Source organism: Eurosta solidaginis, chromosome 2 (genome assembly GCF_040869045.1).
Source record: "Eurosta solidaginis isolate ZX-2024a chromosome 2, ASM4086904v1, whole genome shotgun sequence".
NCBI classification, from domain to species: Eukaryota; Metazoa; Arthropoda; class Insecta; order Diptera; family Tephritidae; genus Eurosta; species Eurosta solidaginis.
This window is the reverse complement of record NC_090320.1, coordinates 73,712,725-73,737,544: the sequence shown is the minus strand read 5'-3', so window position 1 is coordinate 73,737,544 and position 24,820 is coordinate 73,712,725. Positions and strand designations below refer to the sequence as shown.

The 24,820-nt window shown below is 41.2% G+C and overlaps 1 long non-coding RNA gene across 2 annotated transcripts; it reads left to right on the top strand.

The window, feature by feature from the left end:
- Positions 1-6,465: 6,465 nt before the first annotated feature.
- Positions 6,466-24,268, top strand: LOC137242201 (uncharacterized). Of its 2 annotated transcripts, XR_010950123.1 has the most exons (4): positions 6,466-6,719; positions 7,355-7,560; positions 7,621-7,844; positions 23,106-24,268. It is a non-coding gene; the product is annotated as an uncharacterized lncRNA (long non-coding RNA). The 2 variants fall into 2 exon arrangements; XR_010950122.1 differs by having other exon boundaries at positions 6,470-7,560.
- The last annotated feature ends 552 nt before the right edge of the window (positions 24,269-24,820 follow it).

Sequence of the window (24,820 nt, the reverse complement as noted above, 5' to 3'; positions counted from 1 at the left end):
GTCTTTCGTTTCGTTCGAGCCCTTGCATAACATGTGACAGATCTGTATCTTCTAGCTGACACTTTCTTAGTTGTTCCTTGTCCCATTCATCCGTACACGTTATAGTCATTAGCCGGACATCTATAATGTCTTCTTTAGCCTCGGCCTTTGAGCAGTGCTTGCATTCCAGACTACATGGTCTTCGTGACATTGCATCAGCATTTCCATGGGTACTACCTTTTCGATGCTCAATGGAAAAGTCATAGCTTTGTAGTCGCTCGATCCACCGTGCCAATTGTCCTTCTGGATTACGGAACTGCAGAAGCCATTTCAATCTGTCCTGGCACGGAATCGCTGGCCGTAGAGGTATTTGTGAAAATGTTGAATGCACTCTACCAATGCCAACAGCTCTCTCCGTGTAACGCAATAGTTCCTCTCTGGTTTTCCAATTGAACGGCTGCAATATGCAACTACCTTCTCTTGTCCATCGACCAGTTGTGATAAAACGCCTCCTATAGCATATCCGCTCGCATCTGTATCTAGAGTAAATGTTGCTCCTGGAATCGGGTATGCCGACATTGGGGCAGTGCACAACCGCTCTTTCAATGTTTAGAAAGCTACTTCTTGCTCCTTCTTCCATTCAAAAGCTTTATTTTTCCTTGTTAACTCGTGGAGACTATGGGCTACGCTGGCAAAATTTGGTACAAATCGGCGGTAATATGTGCACAGCCCAAGGAAACTTCTCAATTTATGCAGATTCTTTGGTCTTGGCCAATCCTTTACTGCCTCTATCTTTTCATTCGCTGTACAGACACCTTCTGTCGTTACCTTGTGGCCCAAATAATTTACTTCCTTTTTCAACAGCGTACACTTTTTGGGACTTAACTTCAGACCAGCGCCAGCTATTCTCTGGAAAACTTCCTCCAAGTTTTTAAGATGTTCATCAAAACTCTTGCCCAATACGATGATGTCGTCCAGGTACACCAAGCAAATTTTCCAATGTAGTCCTTTCAGTACCTGGTCCATGAGTCTCTCAAAAGTAGCTGGTGCATTACAAAGCCCAAAAGGCATCACTGTAAATAGCCAAAGGCCATCACCGACACTGAAGGCTGTTTTCTCTTTATCTTTCTCCTTCACCTCAACTTGCCAGTAGCCGCTTTTCAAGTCCAGTGTGGAAAACCATTTCGTACCAGATAGCGAGTCCAGAGTGTCGTCAATTCTTGGCAACGGGTAGCTATCCTTTTTCGTAACGTCATTCAACTTTCGGTAGTCCACGCAAAACCTCATTTTTCCATCCTTCTTCTTTAAAAGTACTACCGGTGAGCTCCATGGACTAGCTGATGGTTCGATGACGCCGCTGTCACTCATTTCTTGTATGATTTGACTCACAACTTCCCGCTTCGCCAGTGGAACACTACGTGGAGCTTGAAGGATCGGCCTCGCATCTCCAGTGTCAATTTGATGTTTCACAACCTTAGTGCGGCCTGGTTTGGAACCATCCTGGTCAAATATGTTCGCGTATTTTATGAGCAGTTGTTTTGCCTTACTCTGATAGGCTTCCTCTAGCCCATGCGTCCATGCCGTGATATCATTTGAAAGATCAGTATTACTAGATGAAACGTGTTCCTGGAGCTGTTCACAGTTAATAACTACTTCGGCCTCTTGGCATCTTCCCAAAATAGCTCCTTTGGTCAAATTGAATGGTGACTTGAACTCATTGAGTACTCTTACCGGAATACGTCCATCTTGTTTTGTCATAGCCAGGGTTTTTCCTACAAGTATGTTCAGTGCTGATTTATTTGCTGCTTCGACAACCCACAATTTGTTTGTCCCACAATCTCCATCAACCTTTGCCCAGATGACTGCTTCTGATTTTGGTGGTATTTGCTGACTCTCTTCCACCAGCACTCGTATACTGCTGTAGCCTCTCTCGTAGCCGAAATTAAGTGGCACATCCATGTTCTTATATCGCATCGTCTTGCTTTGCATATCGATCTTGATGCCTTGGTTGATTAAGAAGTCCACTCCAATTATGATTTCATCAACAATACCTGCCACTATAAAATTGTGAAGTACCATGACGTTCCCAATTGCTACTTCACATTATACTTCTCCAATTACCTGGGTGTCCTCTCCCGTGGCTGTACGTAATCTTGCTCCAAGCAATGGTCTTATCTTCTTGTTGACTAAATCTGATCGAATGATGGAATGGGATGCACCCGTATCTACAGTCAGTAAACGTTCCTTTCCATCCACATGTCCTCCGACATTAAGATTGCTTGACCTTCTTCCAATTTGCGAGATAGAGATTATGGGGCATTCAATTGAGGGAGCCAGCTGTCGCCCCTTGCGGCTGACTCGCTTTAGTTTAACGATTGAGTGGATTTGGAGATTTGCTCGTCTCCTTCAGCTCTGCGTTTACGGTCACCCACATTGTTGGAACTATTGGAATTGCTACTGCAATGACGTGCAATGTGACCTGGGTTACCGCACTTGAAACATTTCATAACTCCGGCATTTTTCTGTTGTGATCCCTTCAGAGCTTCCAAAATTGTATCTACCCACTCTGGCCTTTCTACTTCCACACGATGAGCTTTGTATGCTGGTTTACTCAATAATGACGCCGTTTCCTGAGTCAATGCATGGGATACCGTTTCAGAAAATGTTTGCTTTGGTTTCGCGTATGTGGCTCGCTTCGTTTCGACGTCTCGTATGCCATTTATAAAGCTCTGAATCTTTACTCTTTCCGTGTATTCCACGGGTGCATCCGCATTTGCAAGATGAGCCAATCTTTCAATGTCCGAAGCAAACTCCTGCAAAGTCTCGTTAGCTTTTTGGTAGCGGTTTTGCAATTCTATTTGAAATATCTGTTTCCTGTGTTCGCTTCCGTATCGCCGTTCTACAGCAGCCATCAATGCGTCATAACTATCCGCTTCGTACTCTGAAATAGTCTGTAAGATTTCGGCAGCTGGTCCTTTCAATGCTACGAAGAGTGCGGCAACTTTATCTTCCACATTCCAGTTGTTCACTGCTGCGGTCTTCTCAAACTGTAGCTTAAAGACCTGGAAAGGAACAGAGCCGTCAAAAGATGGAGTCTTTACCTTTGGATTACTCGCTGAGACTGTTGGGCGATTTAATTGCAACTCTACCTCTCAAAGCTTCTATCTCAGCATCAATTTTGTCCTCGAGCTGCACAATTTTTGTATCCTGTGCTTCCAGCTTTGATGTTACCCTTGCTTCCTGTGCTTCCAACTGCGAAGACATTTGCGCCACCTGCAATGATAAGGGCTCCTCTTGTGCTTCCATCTTAGATGTTATACGTGTCTCTTGCGACTCCAGTTGGGATGCCATGTATGTCTTCTGTTCTTCGAGCTGTGTAGAAATTTGTGATGACATTTCGGACATTTGTGCCGATATTGCAGCCAACATAATGTTCAGGTCTGTGTTCGCCATTGTCTGCGGTGTTTCATTTTTCTCTTCAATTTTTGCTGTTGTCTCGTCCTCATCAGGATAAAAGAAATACTCGTCCACATCAATTCCTTCTGCTTCCATTGCCTCTCGTAGCCGTGCCTGAAGTTCGAGTTTAACGCCGCTTGTATTCAATCCACGGCTCTCCAACTCCTTCTTTAGTTGCTGGATCTTCAATTCACTGAACTTTGCCATGTCCTTGTTGTCCTCTGGAATTTATTCAACAATTCCTCTCCTGACACCAATTGTAACGAATTTGCTGCAAATCCTCTTATTTGCAATCCTCTTCTAAGTTCGAATCACTAAACTGTTGAATAAAGAACTCCAATATTGAATAATGGAAAAATGGCCTTTATTAAAATACTTCACAACAGTAACTGTGCAACGAATAGCTTAATAACCAAACTGATAGCTCAAATGAAACTCCACTATTCAAAATAATACTGCTATTGCTCGCTAGATATCGTCTTAGTCGTAACTGCTGATCAACTCAAATCAAACTGAATTGCAGCGCCTCTACATCTGTTGCCTTTTATACTCTTTGGTTTCCTCGTTCGCATTTTTCTAGAATCTACTAGCATTGTCCATGAGCTCTCAAACTTCTCAGCTATAACTAAAATTGCACAATTTTATACATCTTTTAGGCGCTTCCAGAATCTACTAGTGCAGTAGCTCTCAAACTTCTCAGATATATGCATGTGTTACATATATGTTGACGCAGTTATTGTTTCGTTTATGTAGATACATAATGATTGAATTATTGATGTGCATTCACGTCACTGCTTAGCATCGGCTTAGAGACGATAGCATAGCTCAGTGCTGCTAGCATTCGTTACATTATTATTAAAGTATTTACTTTTCTTTATATCAACAGTATTAATTTAAGTTGCAATATCACGTACATATATAATAAGGGATGTGATACGATTGCTGTCGGAATTAGATTTGAAACCAATCAATACTCCTGCTAAGGGTTGTCAAATTATTTCTTGAATAATTAGATTTAGAACAATAATAAGTCTGACTTAATTACAAGTCGTACATTTTTAAGTTCATCAGTTACGACAGCAATCGGATTCCACGATTCCTTTGAATATTCTTGATCTGAAAACGGAGAAAACCTAATCTGAATTTCTACTAAGCTTTAGTTGTAGATTATTCAAATAATTGGAGTTTTTTCTAAAGCTTAAAATTATTTTCTGCTCGCTTAGAAAAGATTTCAATTGGAAAACAAAAACCAATTAAGAGAGTTTATGTTATTATTAAAGTACTTACTTTTCTTTATATCAATTGTATTAATTTAAGTTGCAATATCACGTACATATATAATAAGGGATGTGATACGATTGCTGTCGGAATTAGATTTGAAACCAATCAATACTCCTGCTATGGGTTGCAGAATTATTGCTTGAATGATTAGATTTAAAACAATAATAAGTCTGACTCAATTACTAGTCGTACATTTTTAAGTTCATCAATTACGACAGCAATCGGATTCCACGACACCTTTGAATATTCTTGATCTGAAAAAAAGAGTAAATCTAATCTGAATTTCTAATTAGCTTTAAGTTCTAGATTTAAATTGATTCAAATAATTGGAGTTTTTTGTAAAGCTTAAAATTATTTTCTGTTCGCTTTGAAAATATTTCAATTGGAAAACGAAAACCAATTAAGCGAGTTTATTTATTATTAAAATACTTACTTTTCCTTACATGAACTGTATTAATTTAAGTTACTATTTCATGTGCATATATAATAAGGGATGTCGTGATACGATTGCTGTTGGAATTAGATTTGAAACCAATCAATACTTCTGCTAAGGGTTACAGAATTATTGCTGGAATGATTAGATTTAGAACAATAATAAGTGACTCAATTACTAGTCCTACATTTTTAAATTCATATCTTACTTTACTTTATTACTTTCAAATTCAATTACGACAGCAATCGGATTCCACGACACCTTTGAATATGCTTGATCTGAAAAAAAAGAGTAAATCTAATCTGAATATCTAATTAGCTTTTAGTAGTAGATTTAAATTGATTCAAATTATTTGAGTTTTTTCTAAAGCTTAAAATTATTTTCTGTTCGCTTGGAAAAGATTTCAATTGGAAAACGAAAACCAATCAAGCGAGTTTATTTATTATTAAAATACTTACTTTTCTTTATATGAACTGTATTAATTTAAGTTACAATTTCATGTGCATATATAATAAGGGATGTCGTGATACGATTGCTGTCGGAATTAGATTTGAAACCAATCAATACTCCTGCTAAGGGTTGCAGAATTATTGCTTGAATGATTAGATTTAGAACAATAATAAGTCTGACTCAATTAATAGTCGTACATTTTTAAGTTCTTCAATTACGACAGCAATCGGATCCACGACACCTTTGAATATTCTTGATCTGAATTTCTACTAACCTTTAAATTGTAGATTATTCAAATAATTGGAGTTTTTTCTAAAGCTTAATATTATTTTTTTGCTCGCTTAGAAGAGATTTCAATTGGAAAATAAAAACCAATTAAGCGAGTTTATTTATTATTAAAGTTCTTCTGTTTTATATGAACTGGATTAATATAAGTTCCAATTTCATGTACATATATAATAATATTGAAAATAATAAATATTGAAAATTCAATTTTTTTGGTTTATATTTTATTCATATGGCTGCTCCACGTAAAGTAAATCTGTAGGTAAAATTCACGTTATATGGCGGTTATATAAATGGTAAAACCGCAGTAAAATTGATTGTCAAATGACTCGAAAATGTAGAGTGAAATGACGGAAAAATGACCGCCATTTGACGAGCATTGTGACGTGTGTGAGCAGCACAGTACTGTGCTCACATCCTATAGGTGGGAGCGGAATGCACGATCACATTAAAAGGAACGAAACGGAAAATTTGGTCACAAAACCTAATCCGCCCAAGCAAAAATGACTATGAATATAACCACTGCAGAAAGTCACAATGACCGTAAAATGACTAGTAAAATGACGTGGAGCGTTTTTGCAGGGTAATTATTCCGGGAAACTTTGAAACGGAGAGAAAATATCATTATTTACAACGAAAAATATCTTGTGCTTTTAGTTGTGGCATGTGACGGAAATTAAATATTTTGTTGCAGAGAACACCTTTTTGCGTTGGCGGCCTTCGCCCAAAATAATATTAAGTTAATTTTAGTTGTGACATGTGAAGGAAATTAAAAATTTTGTTGCAGAGACCATATTTTTGCGTTAGCGGCCTTCGTCCAAAATAATATTAAGGGGCACGTTTTACAAGACGGTGCACCACCTAATTTAAAAATATCAAATAATAATAAAAACGGAGCTCGAGGCGCGTCTTTTGATTCCTCGTTTGATACTTTTTGATAAAAATTAGGTGGTGCGCCATCTTTTAAATCGTTACCATATTAATTTAATTTAATTTATTTATTATTACGGCTCTCTAGGCCTAAAACTTAAATTACTAAGTACAATTCATTATTATATCATTTATTTCTATTGAATATGCTGTTGGAATGCCATGTGATTCCGATCAGCATATTTACTGGCGTAACAAACGGACGAGTCTGGGAGCCAGTCATTTAAGGAAGGTTAGAAAGGACGCGTTTCAAATCCTCCAGGGCTCCCAGCTCAAGGCAACAATATTAAGGTGTATAGAATCGACGGGATGGCCTACAAGGTTTCATGTCATACTAAATCGCCCCCGATATGGTTGGGCTAGTACCTTAATGGTTCCCAGAACGTACCCGATCAGCATCAGGCAAAGGACCAACAAAGTCGATAACTGCGAGTGTCCTTATCGCTACAACAACAACAACAACATTATTTACTTTCTGATTTTCATTCATACGTATATGCATTTTTAAATAATAAAAAAAATGTTATATTATTCTAATAGATAGTATATCCGCTGGGTTGCGATTCAGCTCAGAATATGCCAATATCACAGGAAATCTACAATTAAATGCAGATTCACGTGTCATTTGTCACGGATACAAGGTACTTTACAACCAACATGCTTTGCAATACGGTACCAAACTGGTTGGATGTATTTCCCTAAAAAAGGGTGGAACTACGCATCTTGGTTTGCCAGTATTTGTTTCGGTAATTTATTTTGATTAAAAATTGCAATACTAGATAATGTAATGTGAATTAAAATTGAAGAGGTAACCGGAGCAAAAAAGGCAACTGATCGGCATGCAACAGTTATTTATGTGGCGCCACCGGGAGCTGCTGCTGCTATCCTAGAAGCAGAAATGTCTTTGATTGTTTGCATCACCAAAGGTGTGCCATAACATGATATGGTTCGCGTTAAGCACGCTCTCTTAAGGCAAAAAAAATCGCGTCTAGTCAGACCCGATTGTCCAGGAATCATCGCACCAGAAAGGGTAAGTAAATTGGCTACCATATTAAATAATTTGTCATGCTTTTGTTGATAATCAACTGAAGAATGCAAATACGACAGAGTTCGAAGTTCATGTGAAAACCAGTTAATTTTTTAATTAGCGTTTGGAGAGAAAAATGCATATGTAAGTATGCATAGAACTGCATAGAAGGGGAGGAATTAATTAATTATTATCAGTAGATTTACAAGTTTTTGTCATTTTCCCAGCGTCGCAGTCGTCATTATATTGCGTCAAGAGAAGACATCAACACCTTGCTACCCACAGCCAGATTTTAGTAAATTTTGCTCTTTTCATCACTGTTTCAAAACGTGGAAAGTTATATATCGAGCATTCCATGGAGAATGGTACATTTTAGCAGACTTTCGCATTGCGGTCATTATTAATATTCAATCCCTAGAAGGTTTAATGAAGTCATGTCAATAGTTCTCGAGATGGTGGGGCTAGTACCACAATGGTGCCTGTTACCGGAACGTGGATAGATAGATAATTTATTGAGGATTGCACAGTGACTTACACATCTCCTTCACAGCACACCATCCTAGCCGGCTTCCTTAATGAACCCCAGCAGTGGTCTTGGCTTGAGGGATTAAATGTGGGAATGCTCTGGCCATGGCCCATAAACTTAGCCCCACGCCTTGAAATTGCGCCGCAATCTAGAAGGATATGGTCCGCCGTCTTCCGATCCATCACAAAATCGGTATGTGTTGTTCGATATTATACCCAGCTTTTGCATGTGACTGTTCAGTCTACAGTGTCTTGTAAGAATAGCCGTTAGGATTCTTAGGTTATCTTTTTGAGAAGCCTATTAATGCCCTATATCGAGTTGTGCTGTAACCCCCTAACAGTAACTTAGATTGACTCAGGCCTGGCATATTGCGCCAGTGTTCTCTCTTTTCCCTCCCTTCTACTAATAGGGGCACTCATTGAGTAAGCCAACTGCCAGGAACGGCTCGGGATCGATGGGTCATGCAGTTGCTGCCTCTCTTTCCGGGTTGTCCGCCTGCTGTTGTTGTTGTAGGAGTGCTTCGTCCCATCCAATAGGTGCGACCGATCACAAATTGTCATCTTCTAACGAGAGTTCAAGGAAACTTTCTGTTTCAACAGGGGTGGACCATAATGAGAGGAGTGTTAGAGGCGTTGGTTCCACAATACAGTTAAAGAGATGGTTGGTGTCATGTGGGGACACATTACAAGCAGGACAATGTTTTGTATGTCGGGGTTGATTCTGGATAGGTAAGAGTTTAACCTGTTACGTTATAAGTTGAGCTAGAGTGACTACTCTCGTTTCCCTAGAGAGAGTGTGTTCCTCCTCTGCTAGTTTTGTTCTTTGAGTACAGGAATCACCGGCATAGAGGTCCGACGCCTGTTTGTGGAGTTCACTGAAGACATGCTTGTGTTTTTTAGCTTCATACGGCTGTGTTCTCAGGTGCCGTATTTCCTCATAATGTAATGAGGCCGTGAACAACAAGTACCACAAAAGATTTATAAAAGTTACGAGGACTCTGGATTTTGGAATCTAGCCCAGAGCAACCTGTCCGGTGCAACCATCCCTTGCACGTGAAAACACTGACAAGAGTATTTATTTTTTTAATTTAATTTATTTATTATTACGGCTGTTTAGGCCTTAAACTTAAACTATTTTATTATTATTATTATTATTTATTAACAAATTAACATGTTAACATTAAAGGAGCAGTAGCTGCCAGGGCTATCAGCTCTTTGAGAAATATATATAAAGTTTACTAAGTTGCATTATATAAAAAAAGCTAGATGAAGATATATAATATATAAGTAAAAATAGTATATACGTATATACATTAATGTAAAAATAAACTTTTAGATCACTCAAACTCGGGCTCTGATGTGTTTGATGAAGTCGTAGATAGGGGTAATATTCTCAATGGTTGCATTTTTTAGGAGTTCAGTCCAGTTTTTTTTGAGGTATTGGTTTCTGACATCTATTAAAGCAGGGCAGTCTATGAATATGTGTTTTAATGACATGGTATCGCCGCAATGTGCGCAGACTGGCGCTGGTTCACCGGTAAGAAGATGTGCATGGGTGTCCACAGTATGGCCAAGGCGTAGGCGTGAAAAAAGTTTTGTGCGCGATCTCGACATGCCGGTCGGGTATTTTGGAGTTGTAAATTCTCTGTTTATGGCAGTGTAATGATGGTGCGTGTAGTCTTGCCATTCTCGTTTTATTTTGGCGTGTAGGTGTCGTTTAATTGTGGTGCGCATGTCTTTTCTTTCGCATGTGTCGTTTTTTGTTACTGGGGCTTTTGAAGCTAGTTTTGCTGCTCTGTCTGCCATTTCGTTTCCATGTATATTGATGTGGCCTGGTATCCAAAGTAGGCGTATTGTTGCCTCTTTGTCGATGAGTGCATCTCTAATTCTGCTTATCGTCGTAGAGTCTGATAGTGGGTTTTGAACAGCTTGTAAGACAGACTTGCTGTCGGTGCATATGAGGGTTTTATAGTATATATAGTATACGCTTCCCAAGGCAGTCGGTTCTATGTACCGGAGCGACTCGGGATTTTTCCCGACCAAGGACTGTCATTTCAGTGTGACCCCATCTAATTTGTTTCGTCCCTCCCACAAATTGTCATCCTCCCAGCAGCTCCTTGCAGCAGGACTGCTCCATATTCTCTTACTCCGGGAAGGCATCGAATCCAATCCGGGTCCGTCTCCTGACCCCGGTCCTGAGAAATGGTTTTGCTGCATCTGCCGGAAAATAATCTTTTTAGGACGATCATACTCTGTTCAGTGTGTCTCGTGCAAGGGATGGTTGCATCGGACAGGTTGTTCTGGGCTTGATCCCAAAACCCGACGTCCACGTAACTTTTATAAATCTTTAGTGGCTCCTTGCTGTTCACGCCCAAGGGCGTCCCGTAGTCTACGCCTTAGCGCCCCCCACTACCTTCCAGCAGCCCCGCTGCTCAACAAGCCACAACAAGTACCCGCTGCTGCTCGCGCCCCACGGCGCCAACAACTCAAACAGCTGATACCACTCATAACTACTACCTTCGTAGTAGAGTTGGTAGCAATGCTGAGCATCAGCCCCTGCCCCGTCTTCTTCCCCCCCCCCCCCTCTTTTCCGGCAGCAATCGTGCAGGTCAGGGAAACAGACTCTTAGTCCCTACCTCCGTTTGCACCGTCTGCCAGCACAGAATATATAGGTTTGCGACATCCGCCCAATGGAGCTCCTGCCTTGGGTGGTGCCTCTTTTCTAGATGTTCTGGTCTCCGCGACGGCAACCACCCGACGGGTTTCATCGCGCCATGTTGCCAGGTCGGAAACCCAAATCGTCCGGGTTCCCCAATGCTTGCCCAAGGACGCCCAGTCCCAGGGCCACAACAGCAATTGCGTCCTGGCCTTCCACAACCCAGGCGTAGTCACCCGTCACTTACCCCCAGAGTGGCGACGTCTCCTCTTATGCACTTCAGAATCCTGCAGCTAAACTGTAATGGACTAACTGGGAAGATTACGGAGATAGTCGATTTCATGAAGCGGCACAACATCCGCATTGCTGCGATTCAAGAGACTAAACTAACAGCAAGATCTGCATTGCAGACCTGCTCTGGGTATAACGTCCACAGGAAAGATCGCGAGAGCGGAAATGGAGGCGGTCTCGCGTTTATCATACACCACTCTGTGCAATATTATATATTTGATCCTGGCATCGACCGCAGGGACAATGTCTTAGAACGTCAAGGCCTATCTGTCCGGTCAGGCGATGCAAACCTAGAAATCATCAACATCTACATCCCTCCTGCCACCTGTTGCCCCAGTAGATACCGCCCTAATATCAGGGCCTTACTCACTGGCAACAATCGCATTATCTTAGGTGATTTCAATGCCCATCATGATCTATGGCATTCAAACTTGCGGGGGGACAGTAGGGGTGAGATGTTGGCGGATCAAATAGAAGAAACGACGTTCTGCACAATAAACGGAGACGCCTCCACACGTATGGTAGGAAGCTGTCACAGCTCGCCAGATATCTCAATCGTGAGCGCAGAACTCGTAAACTGCGTCAACTGGCAGCCGATGGTAACATTGGCATCCGACCACCTGCCCATACTTATTTCGTTTGAGCGTACCGCCGACTTCATCGTCACTGAAAAACGCACTTTCATAAACTTCAAAAAAGGAAAGTGGGAAGAATATAAATCCTTTACAGACAGCCGCTTTTCTGCCCTCCCTATCCTGACTGATGCCCGCCAAGGGGAGCGTGCCTTCCGTAAGGTCATTAAATCCGTCTCGGCACATTTCATTCCCGCCGGGAGAATTCCCGAAATCCGGCCCACTTCCCGGCGGAGGCCGCAAATTTAGGGAGAGAACGTGACCTTATAAGACAGCTTGATTCAGGCGACCCCCAAATAAGGGATATAAACCAACGCATCAGATTGCTTGTGGATGAACACAAGCAGGCGAAATGGGAGGAGCACCTAAGAGGTTGTAACCTCTCTACCGGTGTGGGTAAACTTTGGTCCACCGTAAAGTCCCTATCGAATCCGACTAAGCACAAAGAAAAAATTTCCATCGCCTTTGGCGACAAAGTGCTGTCGGACGCGAAAAAATGCGCGAGCGCTTTCTTCCGACAATATATAATGCATCCTACGGTCGACAAAGATAGACGGAGAGCCAATAGACACGCACATAACCACAAATTCAGCGCGTCACCAATCACCATCACCGCTAAAGAGGTTGAGGACGCCATTGGTCGTGCTAAACCATCCAAAGCAGTGGGCCCAGACGGCATAGCCATGCCGATGCTTAAAAGCCTGGGGAAAGAGGGTTTCAAATATTTAGCGCATGTCTTCAATCTGTCTCTTTCCACCTTTGTCATACCTGAGAAATGGAAAATGGCCCAGGTGGTCCCGCTACTAAAGCCTGGGAAACCAGCTAACATAGGTGAGTCGTATCGTCCGATATCTCTCCTATCGCCAGTGGCAAAGACGCTTGAAGCCATTTTGCTCCCTTATTTCCAAGCAAATTTGCAGCTAGCCCCTCATCAGCATGGCTTCAGAAAACTCCATAGCACTACCACCGCGCTAAATGCCATTAGCACCCAGATAAATTGCGGTTTAAATCAATACCCCCACCACAGTACTCGTAGCGCTAGACCTATCAAAAGCTTTCGATACGGTCAACCATGGCTCGTTACTGCAGGACCTGAAAGGGTCTACCCTTCCCCCATGTCTTAAGAGGTGGACCGCAAATTATCTGGGTGGTCGGAAGGCATCGGTGCAATTTAGAAACGAAACATCAAAACCAAGGAGAATTAAACAAGGGGTGCCACAGGGTGGTGTCCTATCCCCACTTTTGTTTAATTTCTACATATCTAAGCTACCTTCACCACCGGAAGGAGTCACAATCGTTTCCTACGCCGATGACTGCACAATAATGGCCACAGGCCCAGGCCCAAAGATCGATGCGCTATGCAATAAAATAAACGGCTACCTCCCTGATCTCTCCAGTTTTTTGCCTCGCGAAACCTGGCATTATCACCGACTAAATCTTCCGCGACCTTATTTACAACATGGACGCCCCAAATGTCGACCATTTTGAACATCCACGTCGATGGCGCTACGCTACCGACTGTCCTACACCCCAAAATCTTGGGTGTGACGTTTGATCAGGATCTACATTTTGGTGAGCACGCAGCCGCAATTGTTCCGAGAATTCAGAGCCGTAACAAAATCCTCAAAAACCTCGTTGGCAGTACTTGGGGAAAAGATAAAGAAACGCTCATGACTACATACAAAGCAATTAGCCAGCCGATTACGTGCTACGCGTCACCCATATGGTCGCCAAGCCTAAAAATCACCCACTGGAAGAAACTACAGGCCTGCCAAAATACTGCTCTCAGAATCGCCACGGGCTGTCTTCTTATGTCCCTAGAACAACATCTGCATAATTAGGCGAGAATACTCCCCATCAGTGAGAGAAATGAGATGCTGACCAAACAGTTCCTGTTGAATACCCAGAAACCTGGGCATCCCAACAGACATCTGATTGATGAACCAGCACCGCCTAGGGCCTTAAAGAGTCATCTCCGTAAGCATTTTGAGGAAATACGGCACCTGAGAACCCGGCCGTATGAAGTGAAAAAACACAAGCAGGTCCTTGGTGAACTCCATAAACAGGCGTCGGACCTTTATGCCGGGAATTGCCCTGTGAATCCAGTGCTTAACGAAAATTATCCAAAACTTGCGGAAGAGGAACGCATACTCCCCAAGGAAACGCGTGTCACTCTTGCTCAACTTCGTTCTGGATACTGTAACAGGTTAAACTCTTACCTATCCAGAATCAACCCCGACATACAAAATGTATGCCCCGCTTGCAACGTGTCCCCACATGACACCAACTATCTCTTCAATTGTAATGTGGAACCAACGCCTCTGACACCCCTTTCCTTAGGGTCCACGCCTGTTGAAACGGCAAATTTCATTGGACTCCCGTTAGAGGATATTGATGACAATTTGTGATCGGACGCGGCTATTAGGTGGGGCGAGCATTGCTACAACAACAACAACAACAGGGTTTTATAGTTGTTTTCTGACGCCATAGATATTGCGCAGCTGATTGCGACTGCTTCTGCAGTGAAAACAGACGCGCAGTCCAGTAGGGTTTGCACCCTAAAGGGGTCACCATTTGTGTCTACTACTGCGAAACTCGCCGGTAGTTGGTCTAATTTTGAACCGTCTGTGAACCACAAGGTCCAGTTTTGTGCTTCGTAGTATTCTTTACGCTCTTGGAACATAGTGTGGAAAATTTCTGGTGTCGTACAACTTTTTTTAAATTTAGATAGAGAAAGGACACATGATGGTATTTTGATTTGCCATGTTGGGTTTTGTGCTTGATAGTTCTCCACTGGGTTTGGTAACTCCAGCTTTATGGCGATTTCAAGTATATGATGCATGGTAGAAGGAAGTATGTGATGTCCTTTCCCGCAGAGAATGTTTTTTATGTCACAATCAACAATCGAGTTGGTTGGAATGAGGAGTTTGGGTACGAGTCTTGCATGGACTTGGTATATTCTTTCTTCGAATGTTGGTAAGCCGGCTTCAGCAAAGTAGTTTTTTGTGGGCATTGTACGAAATGCGTAGACGCTTGCTCGTGCTGCTTGGTGGTATGTTGGCTTTATATTATTGATGGTTGATTTAGGAGAGTTCCAAAATAGGAAGAGCCCGTAGTCAATTTTGCTTAGCACTAACGTTTTTGTTAAGTATATAAGAGTATTAATGTGTACATGACATTTTTTACTATCAAGGTACGTAGTAATGTTAATTCTGGCAGCTAATACTTTTTTTAAATTAGTAAAGTGACTTATCCACTTATAATTATGCGAGAATGTGATACCTAAGATTTTTAGTCTCTTTACATTTTCGATCTCTACGTTATTTATTGTCAAAATATGGCTGTGAAAATCGCATGAGTGTTTTCTACATATGTGAAAGTTCTTAGTTTTTTCTAAGGATATCATGGCACCGGAGTAATCGCTCCAGTTCATGATATCCTTTATTAAGTTTTTGAAGATTAACTTGGTTTCTATGTTGTTGCTTCTTTTGCAGAGTATATAGACATCGTCTGCATAAAGGCAATGGTCTACAGCACTATTAGATTGTATTATGTTGCTTATTTCATTGAATGCTATGCTGAACAGGATCACCGATAATGGTGAGCCCTGGGGGATACCATTTTCCAGTGGGTATACATCGGAGAATACATTTCTAATTTTTACTCGAAACTTTCGATTAGTTAGGTAGGATTTAACGAAGTGAAATATTTTTGGGCCTACTCCCCATGAGCGGAGGCGGTTTAAGATTACATGAAGGTCAATTCGATCGAAGGCTTTCTCGAAATCTAGCGAAAGAATGGATACATGGTTACGGGTTGAGAGGGCTTTTGTAACAAGAAAATCAATGTGTGTTGTGGTGTTGTGTTTCAGTGAACCATGCGATTCGGTTTGCTACTATCTTTTCCATAACTTTGGAAAGACAGGAGAGAAGTGAAATGGGGCGGTACCCATCGGTTGAAAGAGAGTTTTTATTTGGCTTTGGTATTGGAATAATGGTGGCAATTTTCCAATTATGGGGGATGATACTGGTATCCAAGATATTGTTATAAAGCTGCAAAAGTCGGGATATACCAGTTTCCGGCATTTCACTAATCATTTTATAAGATATCCGGTCATAGCCGGGGTTTTGCCTTTTGCTTTACCGATGCAAGTTAGCAGTTCGATTGGTGTGATTGGTTTTTCGATTAAATCAGCTTTTGGATGTGTTCTAGTGAGAGGAGACACCTGGCTCAAGATATGACTTTTTGATTCCCTGTAGTGATTTGAAAAGTTTGCGTCAGATGAGAGGTTTGACCACACTGTACCGAACTCGTTGGATATCACGGACGGGTCAAAGGATATGCAGTTGTTGGTTTTAATTGCAACTAAAGGTGTGTGTGGATTTCTATGGCATAATTTGTTTATTTTTATTCCAGATTTCGGGCACAGAGAAATCGGGAGAAATCGACTCAGTAAATTTTTGGAAGCTGCACTTTTTTGGATTTTCATTTCTTTTCGGAATTTGGTATTTAATTTTTTGAAGTTTATAAGATTGGCGTGTATGGGTTTCTTTTAAATTTATGCCAAGCATGCATTTTTTCTCTCCTTAGTGTCGTGAGTTCTTTATTCCACCAGGGTATGTGGTTTCTTCCGCAGGGTGATGCTTGAGGGATACAGTGGTTTGCTGCTTTGCGTATCGCTTTAGCAATGTTAGAGGCTTCATGGTTTGTGCGCTTGGATTCAGCACGGGCTCTTAGTTCGAGGTCAACCTCTTTTTTAAAGTTCTCCCATATAGCAAAATCTAACAGGAATTTTGGTGGTATTTTGGTGCGATAGGAAATATTGGGATTTAGGGAGAAACTTAGGGTTATCGGAAAGTGGTCACTGTTATGGAGGTCATCTAATATGTTCCACTTTATTAGTGGAAGCAATGGGGGAGAGCAAAGAGATATGTCTACATGGGAAAAGGAGGAGTGGGTAGAAAAGTGGGTCGGACTGCCATCATTTAAAACACTCAGGTCGGATAGTCTTATAGCACTCTCTATTATATGTCCTCGGTGATTGTCGGTGGTAGCACCCCATAGGCTGCTCCAACCCTTGAAATCGCCGAGCACTATAAGAGGGGTATTAACTGATCCGAAAATGTTTGTTAAGTCTGCTGCTGAATTTTTGACAGGGGGGATATAGATGGACGCCACGGTGAATTTGATGCTAAATTCGATTTCGATCATCACCATTTGGAGATGAGAGTTTACGTCGATCTTTTTGTGTGGTATGTAGCAGTTATTGCTAAGCCCACTCCCTGCTTGGCTGTGGTATTTGATTTCGCATTTGCAAAGTATGTGGAGTAACTGTTTAGGTAAGCTGGGTTTGAGTTGTGAGGGCAATGGGTTTCTTGGATTGCGATAAGGCTTGGGTTGTGCTGTTTTATTAGTAGCTGTAGTTCAGAAAAGTTGTTGTAAAAACCTTTCATATTCCACTGGAGAATATTAAGGTTCATGGTTGTGGAGAGGAGAGAGGGGAGTGCTCTGTCTTTTGTAAAGGCGAGCTTTACAGAAGCGAGGACTTTAGAGAGATTGGGTTTAATGATCCTCGATGGAATAATCCATCGAGAAGGGTTTGTTGCTTTTGTCATTTTCTTTGACGTAGTAGTCATTATTTTTTAGGAGATTTTGAGTGAAAACGGATATTGGTGACATTAGTTGTGTGAGGTTTGATTCTGATGTTGAACTTTTTTGGTTAGGTAGTTTATTAGTTTGTGGGGTTGAATAGTTTTTAAAGTGAGAGAGAGTAGAATTATTTTTAAAGTTGGTGCTTGAACTTGGCTTTTCGGTTAGATTGGTTGAGTGGTTTGTAATGGTGTTTGTAGGTAAATTGGAGTCGGTAGGGTGGTTGTTTTTGGTAAGTGTTTTATCTTTAGGATTTGTGGCGTCTGTATTGGTGGATGTGCCATTTTTTATGGTACTGGCGTAGGTATTTAGGCGTTGCGATGGTGGTAAGCTATTTTTGTATTTTAAGCGTGCTTCGCTCAAGCTGCATTTTTCAATGGTTTTAATTTTAAGGATTTCTCTGGCTTGGATAAACTTTGGACAGCTTCGGTCCGATGATGGATGGTTTTCAGCGCAATTGGCGCATTGAGTTCTGACGTATGCGTCAGGATTATGAGGCGGAAGGTTGCAATTGTCGCATATTGGGTTGCTGGTGCACCTTTTTTTGGTGTGCCCTAGTTTTGTCTCTATTTCAGTTGATATGGCTTCAATAGACTTTTTGATTGCAAATGGGCTTAGTTGGGATAGTGGTTTATCATTGTCCGCTGAGGATATGAGTAAGAATTTAGGGTTATAAGTTGTAGAGCACTTTTGCCGGAGTTGTGGGAAATTGTCTTGTTTAGGGTTAATTTTTGGTTTCTTCCGATTTGGGTTGTCCAAATAATCGCTTAACGCGGAAAAGCGATTCGGTGACCTATCCGGAGGTCCCGGCGCCATTCTTATTGCTAAGATTTATTAAATTTTTAATTTAGTTAAACACGTGTGTTTGGTGAGAACAAAGGCGAATGAAGGTATAGTAAAAGAAAAAGATTAACGGAACGTTAACACACTGACAAAATGCTAGTCACAACTATTTACTGCGAAAAACGACGTCTGAACGCTTTGAATGATAGTCGGCGACTTAAACTAATCACTTATTTCTATTGAATATGCTGTTGGAATGCCATGTGATTCCGATCAGCATATTTACTAGCGTCACAAAGGGGCGAGTCTGGGAGCCACTCATTTAAGGAAGGTTGGAAAGGACGCGGTTCCAATTCTCCTGTGCTCCCAGCTTAAGGCAACAAAATTTGGAACTTATATTTTTCAATTATATTTGTATCAAACTGTGATTTTTGCCAGCTCAAGGTTCAATGTAATAAAACACTTTTTTAAATATTTCCCAATATATTTCAATCTCCTTCGGAGATCGTCTTCAGGGGCTATAACAATAACAAACAAATATTCACATATAAAACTGAATACAATTGGGATACAATTTTTCCATACATACATACATTAATTATCTTGTTCGATACACGACACTTGTTAATTCGCCATGCAGTTCAGAACAAATTTTTTTTTTTTTGTTCTTTTGTGAGTCAAGTAAGTGTATATAAATATGTGAGCAATTTTCTGTGTCCGTTTTGTAATTTAGTCTCTTGCTTGGTGATGTATTTGCTATGTGTAGCATTTCTAACGTAAACCTTTTGCTATAATTTGTCTCCTGCTCTAGTATGCTCACCGCTTTAAAATCTGGTTGGTGTCCGTTCTCTGTACAGTGGGCCGCAAGTGCTGTTTTATGAATGTTGCCAGATGATCTACATTTAATATCCGATCTGTGTCCTGCTATTCTTGTTTTTAATTTGTTCTTTGTTGTACCCACATATTCTTTTTCACAGTTATTATTTTCATTTCCCGCACATGTAATCTTATATATTACATTATGTTTGTCTGAATTTGTTATTTTGCTTTTCATGTTATTAAAAAATATGTTTGTTGTGTACGATGGTTTGTGTGCAATTCTTATATTCTCCTTGTCATAGATGTCTGAGCCCTGCAATCTTTCTGAAAAACCTGGTATATATACTACAGATCTATATTTTGTAGTCGTGTTCTCTCTGTTCTTCCGGCATTTATCTTTCTTGAGCCGGCAAAAATCACAGTTTGATAAAGTCAAAGTAAAAAGGTCGTTACAATCAAATTTTAGTATTATATTTGTATTTTAAGCTGTCGGAATGTATTAGTCTCCGAACAACACAGCTAAACATGTCTTTGGATGTTGGAAATTGAAAATAACGTGTATCCAATCACCCCTCAGTTTAGTAAAGACGCTGTCGGAATGCATGAAGATTCCGATTAGCACAGCTCAACATATAATGGGAGGTTGAAAAGGACGTGTTTCCAATCCCCCCTGCTCCAACTTTTGTTTGGCCTTATTTTCGCTATTTTTGTTACACATTATATAATTTCATTGTTATATTAATGCTGTCGGAATGCGAGTGTTTCCGATCAGCAACAGTAAATATCGGCTGGAAATACCGGATTCCAGCGAAATTAGTTGTTGGAACTGTCTGGAGTTACAGGTGGCGACCGAATTTCTTTTCCTTAGGGCCGGATGCATTGTATTTTGCTGCTTCCAATATTACCATTCCCTTTTCGCGCTCCAGTATCGGATATATCATGTAAAAAATAAGAGGAGAAAAACTTTATCTTATTGGAAGGGTTTTACAATGCTCCAATAAACTTTTTTTAAAAGTATTGAAGTTATTACTACTTTTTATGTGATTAGGAAGTTCATTGAAATTTTTCAGGCCCTTATATATATGACCGTCCTAAAAAGATTCTTTTCCGACAAACGCAGCAAACTCATTTCTCAGGACCGGGGTCAGGAGAAGGGCCCGGATTGGAGTCGATACCTTCCCGGAAGCGGAGAGTATGGCGCAGACCCGCTGCAAATATCTGCTGGGAGGATGACAATTTGTGGGAGGGACAAATTAAACACTGAGTCCGCCTGCTCATTACCCTCTACTCCCCTGTGGCCTAGGACCCAGGCCAACAATACTACGTTGTGTGCTCCTAATTGATTTGGCTTTTCTACGCACTGAAGGACCAGTGCATCATCGGCCTAAACACCCGCGCTGTTAGTTCTGCTTACTCCAAGCTGGAAAAAGAAGCGGTAAAGATGGGTTTGATGGTGAATGAGGACAAAACGAAGTACCTGCTGTCATCGAGTAAAGAGTCAGCGCATATGCGCCTTGGCAACCACGCTACTGTTGGCAGCCATAATTTCGAAATAGTAAAAGCCTTCGTTTATTTGGGAACCAGCATCAACACTAGCAACAACATCAGCACTGAAATCCAGCGAAGAATCAATCTTGCCAATAAATGCTACTTTGGACTAGGTAGGCAATTGAAAAGTAAAGTCCTCTCTCGGCGAACGAAAATCATACTCTACAAGTCACTTATCGTACCCGTCCTGCTATATGGGGCAGAAGCATGGACCATGACAACAGCAGATGAAGCGGCTTTGGGAGTGTTCGAGAGAAAAGTTCTTCGAAAGATTTATGGACCTCTACGCGTTGGCGATGGCGAGTACCGAAGAAGATTTAATGATGAGCTGTACGAGCTATACGCAGACATCAACATAGTCCAGCGAATTAAAACGCAGCGGAGGGCGGCCCCCACTCCGTTGGAAGGACCAGGTGGAAAACGATTTAAACTCCCTTGGTGTGACCAATTGGCGCCGGTTGGCGGAGCGAAGGAGCGACTGGCGCGCCTTGTTGGACGGCCATAACCGTTTAGACGGTTAAGCGCCAATTAAGTAAGTAAGTAAGTAAGAGGGACCAGTGCTTCTGCTTGAAAATGCTCGGTTGTGCTTTTAGAGGTACTGATATTTTGGCTCTGGGTCCGAAAACTCTGGCTCCAATCCCCTCTGGGGTCTTCGAGCCATCTATGTACCATACGATCTTGAGCAGACTAGTAATACATTGCACCCGCCCATACCTATACAGCCGTACCAAGAGACGGAGCAGCCCATTACATTTTGTCACAACCGGAGCACTGCTGGACATCCAATATATATGAAAGCTATGCATTCAAAAGTGTTTGTACCAGTGGCTGGTGCACACCGAACTGGACCAATGAATGCTATATTGATGCCTGCACAAATACCAAGCTATGTTTATGTGAATAATGTTACTACTAATGTCCATTTGCACGGTTGAGCACATACAGTACCTACGTTTATACAAGGTGGAACACCACACTATCTTCATGGCGATGTAGCCACCGATCACGTTGTTGTAAGGGATTAATTAAAATATGTTATTCATAAATACTGATTGTTATATTTTCATTTTCATTAAACTGTAGACTGTAGACTCATGACGGGTATTCTTACTGGCCCCTGTCTTCTGGCGTCACATGCCTTTAAATTAAGCTTGGTCAGTGATAGCAGATGTAGGAAGTGCGGGTTGGAGGAGGAAACGATCGATTACGTTCTCTGCTCGTGCCCTGCGCTTGCCAGGCTAAGGCTCCAGCTGACAGCTGTCAGATCTAGAAGCAGCAAGTGGCTTAAGTTCTAAGAAGCTTCTGGTATTTGTGAAGAGGACGGAGTTATTTTATAACATGTCCTGGTTGTTGATAGGGTTTTTAGCTTGGTCGTTAAAACAAACTTCTGGTAACACTACGGACTCATTCAGTCTATGTGAGGTCCTCATGAACCCGTCAGTTCAACCTAACCTATATTTTGTTTTGGTTTTTACTATAAAATCAACCGTTTAAGTAAGCGGTGTCAGCTAACTAAGCGCCTTCAAATGTAGATCCATAAAGAACATGGGGTCGCCAGAGCCTCGTCTGTTAAAGAAACAGGATTCGCCACGGGTAGGTGAGGTTCACAATTGGGTTGGAGAAGCTATATATTGCGCTGGCAACCCATTGAACGGGTTGCGCTACACAACCCCCTGAACCAATTTGGTATTTTAATCGCCTCTTACGCAGGCATGCCTACCGCGGGTATACTCTAAGCCCCCTAACCCGCTAGAGCCATGAGAAGCGTTATGCACCATTCAGGAGGATACCCTTACTGAGCCCAGAAAATCTGGGAAAGTTGGATGTACTGGTTGGATGCAGCAAACGTGTATATTCTGTAATAGCATATGATCAACTTGGATACAACCAAACGTTTATTTTCCTGTCCAACAGGGAACTGGTTCTAGACTCTGCTGCTAAAGAAAGATAGGCGTAGTGACATCAATTCGTTCCCGGGTTACTCGGGGAAATCAGTTTTAGCAGTACTTTGTACTTTTCATACTGCACGTCCATACAAGAACTTCGGATAATGAATTAAACAGTTGTTGTGGTTGAATTAAACAGTCATCTGCATTTGTTTGTTTTTGTAGCGCGTCTAATTTTCTTCGTAACATCAATCAATTATCCCTTGTTATAATGTTGTGTTCTCTATGAATGCAACAGCGAAATGTCTTCGGGTACCCCTGATTCTAGTTATCTGAAATCTCCTTGAGTCCCTTGTGCCTTTGGCCTCTCAGAAAAGAGCTAATTGTGGAGCCCTATTTATAGAACACTTTTCGGGTTAAATATATTAAAAACTTTAATCTATCCTTACTGATATTAGTTTCTTTCTCATTCTAGATAATTTGATTTTGACGATGTGCGCATAGCAATACTCCAAATATTCCAGCTGTGGCTGAAGGAAGAACATAAATTTGCTCAAATTATAAGAAAACTGCGACAACTATCCCCCCGCCTTTTTAGTACCACAGATAAGGCGCTAACAGCATACTATGGGAAAGGGTCAAGACCAAAGGATCAATATCACCTGTACATCCACTTTGACAGCACGAATTGGGGCTTCCCGTTATTATCCCTACAAAACTCATATGGCTCTGCAAACTGATGTTGAACAACACCACCAGCGCAAGAAAAGGTAGTAGTGCAGTTTACGGTACCCACCCTAAAGTTGGGCCAAGATTTTCGAGTGAGGTATCAAAAGACGCGTATTAATCTCGAGAACAATAATCCGGGGGCGGAAAAGAAAAATTTTATCTCTGTCCGGAGATATTTGCAGTTGAAGTTGGCGATTTTAATGTGGTTGTTGTTGTGTTCATACCCACAAAAAAAATTGTGCATCACCGTGGCGGTAGCCACGGCTATACCACACACCCGGACTTGATCTAGACGTGAATACGCGTCTTCTGATACCTCACTCGAAAATTTTGGCCCAAATTTCCGTGGGTACCGTAAACTGCACTATTAAGGCTCCATTACTGATACTTAGCATAGACTTGACTTGACTTGAGAACTGTCACTTACAGTTCTGTTAAATGAACAGTGCATGTTACTGATTACTCAAAACTTGGCAACACTTAACTTGACTTAGAAGTCTGTTGAATTTTGATTTTCTATGTAAGTTCTAAGTGACGTTTACATTTTGAGATGCCATTTGTTTGTTTCCATGTCATTTTGACATTTTGTCATACAAATTGACATTTATTTAAAAGTAAATTTCAAACCTGATTATGATGCCAGATTGTATGCGCTAAGTGGAGTATAATCGTGGCTAAGTTGCCAAGTTTACGCCAAGTCAAGTCAAGTCTATGCTAAGTATCAGTAATGGAGCCTTAACCCAAGAAAAATTGGGCATCATCACTGAGCTTCGAAAGTTTCAGAAAGGGAACAGCTATAAATAGACGTTATTGTACTTAACTAGCTTGTACATATCAATATACACATATGTAAAGTTCACTAGAGTAATAAGGGAATAATTTAAATTGTAAAAAAACATTGTATATATGAATTATTTATAATTAAATATTATCTGAACATAAAGGACAGGTTTCATTCATGGAAAAAGCGATTTGACAGAAGGTAACCGATAGGCCAGTTACCCGTGTTGTTGTTGTTGTATATGTTTTGGTTAGCGATAACGAAAACATAACTGATGAAGTAACTTAAAAATGTAAATAACATCGAGCGAGAAGGAATAGGTAAGAGCGAGAACGCGAGTCACACGTGCCCTATTTTGAGAGAGCGCATGCGTTACCTTTTTCACGACAGCAATAGCCGTGTTTTTTAACACGCGCGTATACGTTTCGTTTGCGCGTGTAAAAAAACGCCTATCTTCGCTTAGATAATGCTTAGGAGACCCATCTAGCGGCTGTGGTTAAACAACTAGCTACAGCAACAAGGTGTACCGAAAAGCGGAGACGCAACGCTTTGATGGCCATAGGGTATAACATATAGCTGAATCAGTTGCGATGAATTGTGGACACACATATAATACATAGAATTAGTGTAGAGGGTGAAACAAAGACACATATTTCAGTTACATGTGAGTATAATGCGTA